The sequence below is a fragment of the Myotis davidii genome, unplaced genomic scaffold (genome assembly GCF_000327345.1).
Source record: "Myotis davidii unplaced genomic scaffold, ASM32734v1 scaffold128, whole genome shotgun sequence".
NCBI classification, from domain to species: domain Eukaryota; kingdom Metazoa; phylum Chordata; class Mammalia; order Chiroptera; family Vespertilionidae; genus Myotis; species Myotis davidii.
In genome coordinates, this window is record NW_006299719.1 from 1,515,589 (window position 1) to 1,522,716 (window position 7,128).

A 7,128-nucleotide genomic window follows, 5' to 3' on the forward strand; every position below is an offset into this window, starting at 1 on the left:
CTAGTTGAATAATTATTGTTGATATATATTACTTGCAATATGTCAAGAAGTAAGTACTTTACATTTGTTATCTCATTTAATCTTTACAATGTCCATAAAGTAGGTGCTATTATCTTCTCCACTTTGCTGATGAGAAAAAATGGAGGCATAGCAAAGAGAGGGCTTTGTTTAAGTCACTTTGCTAAGTATGTGATGGGCCCAGGATTCTGACCTATGAACCTGGTCATGGGTCATAAGAATCATTTTTACAATGGCTGAGAAAAATACATTTCTCTTTTGAAATTCACAGGTTATCTTTTAAGTTAGCTTTCTGCCAAAACAAATTCTACTTAAGACACCAAATCTCAGTGATAACTCTGTCAAACCAGTCTTTCTCACACATAGGGAAAGTAATAACTCACCTTGTAGGGGAAGAAAAAGTTTCCTTGACCCTCTTAGAATCCTGGGTGGGTCTGAAAATTAAATGGATGAGAACAGGGTAGCAGGCAAAAAACATACATGTTTATTTAACACCTTTTATATGACATGGGGGTTCAAAAGGAAATGAAGACCCCCGTACCCCCTCTCCCCCGGGCCAAAACAGTTAAACCTGAGTGTCTTTTTGCTAGTTTTGATGAAGTGCAGACAGTTGTGGGGGAATATATAGGTCTAAGCAGTGGTTCTCAACCTTCTGGCCCTTTAAATACAGTTCCTCATGTTGTGACTCAACCATAAAATTATTTTCGTTGCTACTTCATAACTGTAATGTTGCTACTGTTATGAATCATAATATAAATATCTGATATGGAGGATGGTCTTAGGCGACCCCTGGAAAGGGTCGTTCGACCGCCAAAGGGGTCGCGACCCACAGGTTGAGAACTGCTGGTCTAAGGCAAGTCTATGAGGTAAGTGTAATGAGCTAGGGAAAACTTAGGAAGGCCCATTTATTTGTATTCTTCATGTCCCTTTGTCTTCAGAGATAAGGATACTTCTTTCTTCTGTGTACAAGGAGGGCACCTCTCACATGAGGGTTTTATGACCTGATTCAGGAGAGAAGGACGGGGGAGGGTTGATCTGAGTTTCCTGCTTCTGCTGTTTTCTCAAGGGCCTTCAGTTTAAAATAATCAATATGTCAAGCGCCATCTTTTGGGAAAGCTTGTCCTGATCTCCATCAGGAAAATATAATGAGATGAAAATAAAATCACCTGTTTTTGCCCTGAAATATAAAAATTTACAAAAGGGAGAATGTGTATATACATTTGATTTTAAATAAGATAAACTTAATTTGCAGTGAGATGTATTATTTCTTGAATGTTGATGAAGTCCTCAGTCTTTTCTTTAAGGCCTTCCACAAGACTCATTCTCAGACATAGCCATGATCTGTTCTCTAAAATCCAACCTCTCTTCACAAATCGGCGTTAAAAGCAACTACTGAGCAAGTTTTTAATAGCTTTACTTGGAAATTAAGGCCATTCAACCTAGAAAAACTCCATCTGGAGGAGATGACCATAGCTAGAGCTTGCAGATTGTAAGCTGGCTGTTAGAAATGACATTCTCTATGTCCACACTGAAGCTCTATCATGCTCAAGAGAAACCAAAGGAGCAGTCATCCACTTACCTGGTGTTGGATATGCAACATCTGCTATCTTAGGGAAAAGGGACAGTTTTATTTTCACTTATTTGATGAATTAGTTAATTTGTTAATATATCTGTAAAGGCTTTTTTAAAAGGGGTCTATATGGACATAGTATTTCAAAAGGGGTTCTGCTCTTTTTGGTGGTTTCTGACTTCCTAGTCCCCTCTTTCAAAACATGCATAGTTCTGCCTATCTGTCATATATTTATTTTTCTAAACTTTGAAAAGTCAAAGAAGAAAAGGCCAACTACAGTTTAAGTACACATGGCATAGGCACTTGCAGAAAATCTGGTTGCTTGGCAACCAGAGGGTGCCTATTTGAAGAGCTCAGAGAAGTATACAGTGTGATTTAAGGATGGATGTAGGGCAGCAGGATTCTACAGAAACGATTCAGAACATGGAAACAGTGTTCAAATAATGTACATCTCTGTATGTGATTATTCCCAAATGATAATAATGTTGTTCAGATCCTCTCTTTAGATATAAGAACCAGAGGGCTTCAGAGGCAATTGAATTTTATTTTTTGAGTTTTAGTTCTCTGATTATGCCTTGTGCAGTCAGAGTTTTGTGGTAACAATATTGAAATAGCATGTTAATGACCAGAGTAGTTATCACTGCCTCCTTGGTCAATTGACATGCCAGTTAAAAAGATTTGATTTTTGAAAGTCTCACCATCCTTAATAAAGATCAGCAATCATTAAAATTAACCACATGCTGATTTAATCAACATATAGCTTTGTTAATTGCTAGTTTTTTCTTCATGTCCATCTGTTTTTTAAGATTGTAGTGAATCTACTCCAGATGTTCATGTAAATATAATGAACTGGTTGCCATGTAAATATAACATTTTCAAGTGTGTTGTATAGCAGTCTTTCAATTTATGCATTCTGGTGTCTGTGTTTTGTCTTTGGTGGCTTAAATACAAAGCTGATAACTTTGTTAAAAGCCCCGTGAGGCACAGTTTCTACGTGAAGATCTGTGTGTGTTTCCATTGATTTCTATTTAGTTATTATATATTATGCTAGGTGTTCAGATTCTTAAAATGTCCAGCAAAACATTTGTCAGGCTGTTCTGAGAATGAAAGTATAAAAGTGAGATAGAACTGTGTCATTCTCACTCAATTCCATGTATGTAGATGACTCCGTTTTGTGACTCTTAGGACCATCCCAGCTTCCAATATATCCAGAAAACTCACTTGATGAACCAGAGGGCAGACACAGGGCATTTTCACATAAGGTATTGTTGGAATTGATCAAGCTGAAGGAAGATGGAATTGGTCAGTAGAAAAAAAAAATTAAGAATCAAAGTGGAGCAAATCTGGCCTTTGTGAAGGGAAAAAAAATGCATTTTAAATCATCGTCCTATACAATAGGCTTAAAGGAGTGGTTTAGTAACAGTTTTATAGCAACTGAAATGTTTGAACCCAGGTGGTTATGGATATAGCAATCAAGAGGAATCTAAATCACTATGTAACATTGAAAAAGAAATCAATTTAAAGAGGTTCAGATAAAGGCAAATTGCAAAATGAGTATTAATCCCTGGACTGTTCACATATTACCTGAATATAAGAGGTGAGTAAATTAAATTCACTAACAGTTCAGTGGCAGAGTGTTTTCTGGATAAGCAAAGAAAATAGACCTGTGGAATTATTTTTTTTAAAAAAAGAAAACCAGTTTGAATAAAATAAAATACCAATTTAAAGGGAAAATAAGGTATACTTTGTAAAAAGAAAAGGCTGTCCCTTTGTGACATCACAGAAAGGAATAATGCAGATCACACTGAGACACTGGCCAGTGTCTCTAAAGCAAATTACGAATCAGAATGCTCAGCATCATGGGCCTAGAATGAGAATTCAATTATACAGACTTTGGAAGAGAGGGTTAAGAATCTTAAATGAGTGTGTGCTTACATGGTTTTCACCACGCCATTAAAATGTTTTTATTTATATTTTCAATGAAGTCCCATGTTCTAAGTGTATGTGCAAAGCGTATGTAGTATAAATGTCCTGGTCACATTTTCCTTCTTATGACAACTGCCAAGTTCCCAATTACTCCTCCCAGGTTACACTTTTCTTAGTTTTCTAAGTATATTTTAATAGTTTTGTTATGTGTGTAACAAACAAACCTGAACAGATATTTCCTTTGACACCCCGCCCCCCCCCCCACACACACACACAAAAAAGATGACCACACTCTAATCCTGTACCCTAGGAGTATATTATCTTTCACAGCCAAGCCACATGGACTTTGAAGATAGAATTAAGACTACAAACTTTAAAATAGTATCCTGGGATATTGTGGTGGGCCCAATAGAATGACATTGACCCTTAGAAACAGAAAAGGGAAACAGAAGAGCTGTCAGGGACACAACCAGGGAAGAGGAGGCAACAGATTCAAAGTGTGACACAGGGACCTGATCTGCCATTGCTGGCTTTGATTATGGAGGAAGTGGGCCATGAGCCGAGGAACCCAGCAGATTGTAGAGTCTTGGAATGGCCCTCAGATGCTAGCCAGCAAAGAAACAGTCCTGTAACTGCAAGAAAATGAAGTCTGCCTGCGATCTGAATGAGCAAGAAAACAAACTCTCTCCTGAAGCCTCAGAGAGGAACAGAGCCTGCTGGCCACCCCTTGATTTTAGCCTAGTGAGACCTAGAGCACTGCAAGATGATAAATAAGTGTTGTGTTAAATTGTTATTATTGTGTTCATTTGCCAATTTGAATATCACCAGTGGTTTATAAAAATGCTAGTTATCACATTTAGATGATTTTTCCATTATGAAAAATTAATGATGATCACTCATACAATTTAAGCATAAATTTCTCACAATAAGTGAAACTACACCAACTTTTTTTCTGACTTGGGTCATCCTTATTATTAATGCAATCTCTACATTCCCTACCATTTTCCTCACTTTTCCTCTCTACTTCCTGTAGTTTGGAAGATCACTGCTGATTCTGGCAGCCCGTATGGTTACTTTTAATACAGGAGTGGGCAAAAGCAGGTTTACAGTTGTTCATATGGAAAAAGACATGCAGGTTATGATTACTGCAGTAGCTTTATTGACTCAAGGCCGTCACAATGGCACAGTGCACTGTAGTATAATCTTGTAACTGCTCAACTTGCTGGCCTTCATTATTTACATATCCTTCTAGTCTTCAAAAATCAGTAAAAAAAAATCCTAAATTTCAGTGACCTGCAGGGATTAGCCCCACTGCTGCCTGAGGTGGTTGAATTCAAACCTACTTTTGCCCACTCCTGCATATGGCTTATTTGTTTCTCAGTTTGGTGAAAAATGGAAGTTGCTATGCTTTGTTCGGTTGCATATATATATTTAATTGATTTCATAGGGCAAGGGAGAAGGAAAGAGAGATGTAAACATCAATGATGAGAGAGAATCATTGATCGGCTGCCTCCAGCAAGGCCCACACTGGGGATGGAGCTCACAACCCAGGCATATGCCCTGACCAGGAATCCAATCATGACCTCCTGGTCCATAGGTCCATGCTCAACCACTGAGCCACACCAACTGGGCTGTTTGGTGTTATTCTATTTGTGACCTCCTTATTGCTTTTATAACATTTTCTGAAGGAAGAGAAAGATGCTAGCTGTCAATTGTAGCAGGCAGCTTCTAAGATGGTTTCTAATGATCCCTGCCTCCTAGGATTCTACCCCTGTGTTATGCCCTCCTCATGAGTGGGGGCTGGGCTTACTGACTTGCTTTTAAGAAGGAGAATGCTTCAGAAATGATGGGTTGCCACTTCCAAGTTTATGTTATACCCGATGCACAGAAATTCATGCAAGAGTAGGCCTTCCTTCCTTCGGCTGCTGGCACAGGCTTCCTTCCGGCACCCAGGACCTGGGCTGGCTTCCCTATGGCCCCAGCTTCATCAGGAAGGATGTCTGGAAGATGTCTGGTCTAATTAGCATATTACCCTGTTATTATTATAGATAGATAATATTATAGTTCTATCTTGAGCTTTCTCTCTCACTCTCACTCTCTCTTTGATGACTCACTTTTAGAAAGCCTTATTGTGCACGGTGAAGGGTTCCACATGAGTGGGCATAGAAATGGATCTTTCTGAGTGCTCTCAACAGCTGTGTGATTGAGCTTGGAATTAACTTCCCCAGTCAAGTTTTAAGATAAAATGCAGCCCGGGTTTAATACATGATGACAACCTCATGTCAGACTCTAAGCCAGAACTATCCAGTTGCACTGTTACTGAATTGCTTACCCAAAGAAACTGCAAGATAATAAATGTCCTTTGATTTAAGCTACTAAATTTTAGGATAATTTGTTATATAGCTAACAGAATAGATAAAACCAATCAATGCATTTTATACAGCTAGCATCCAATTTACCATTATAGAGACCATGAATAAATTCTAGTATGGCTCAGATCTAAAGACAAAATAGCAAACATGCAAACTTTTAGAGAGAAAAAGCTGCAGTAACTTAAATTTAGAGAATAAAGTTGCCATATCATTTATGTTACCCAAACTGCCGTGAAAACTTTTATTTTCATTGTAGGAATCTACAGGATATTTCTTTAAAAGTTCTTTACTTTATGATAATTTTAGATTTACAGAAAAATTGTGATGATAGTACAAAGTTCCCATATATCTCACAGTAGTTTACCTTATTGTTATCATCTAATATATCATGTAAAATGAGATATTTGCAACAATTGAATAAACATTGGTACATGACTATTAACTAAAGCTGACATGGGCATAATAGTTTTTCACTTTCTTCATTTATGGTGTCTGATAGATTTGAGGGGTATAGTTCAGGTATATTGAAGGATGTCTCTCATTGGGATTTGTCTGATATTTTTCTCATGATTAAACTGGTGTTATGTGTTCTTAGTCAGACAACAAAGATAGCGTGACACTTTCACTACAAGGTATCAAGAGTATATACTACGTAGTATATACTATCAACATGACTTTTCACTAATGATGGTGCCCTTAATCACCAGGCTGAGAGTATTAGTCCAGTTTCTTCACTGTAGACCTTACTCCTTGCCTTATTTCTATTTTTTACTGTTTGGAGGGATGTTACCACATGTAGTCATGTTTTAGGAGTGTTATGGTTCAACTCCCTGAGAGTAGAGAATCTATATAAGTAATTTGAAATTCATCCATATAGGAGATTTGCCTCTTATCTCCCATTCATTTATTTATTCAATCATTTATGTATGGGTTCATGGATACTCTTTTCATAGAGTTTTCAATATGTATATCCTTTATAGCCTGCACAGAATCTAGGATCTCAATAAAGTTATGTACCATTGAAACACTTTGTGGCCCCCCTTTCCATCTTGTTTTCTTCAGCCACATCTACTTGACTCATTCAAGTAGCCATTAGGGCATCAGGCTAGAGTTTACAATATATGTTTTTTTTTTTTTTTTACTTTTGTTCAAATATAAAATGAATTGCAGTTTTAGTTTATAAGAGCTTATTTTCTAAAATTCTTTTTAAAAATCTCAATAGAAATATGACACTGTATTAGT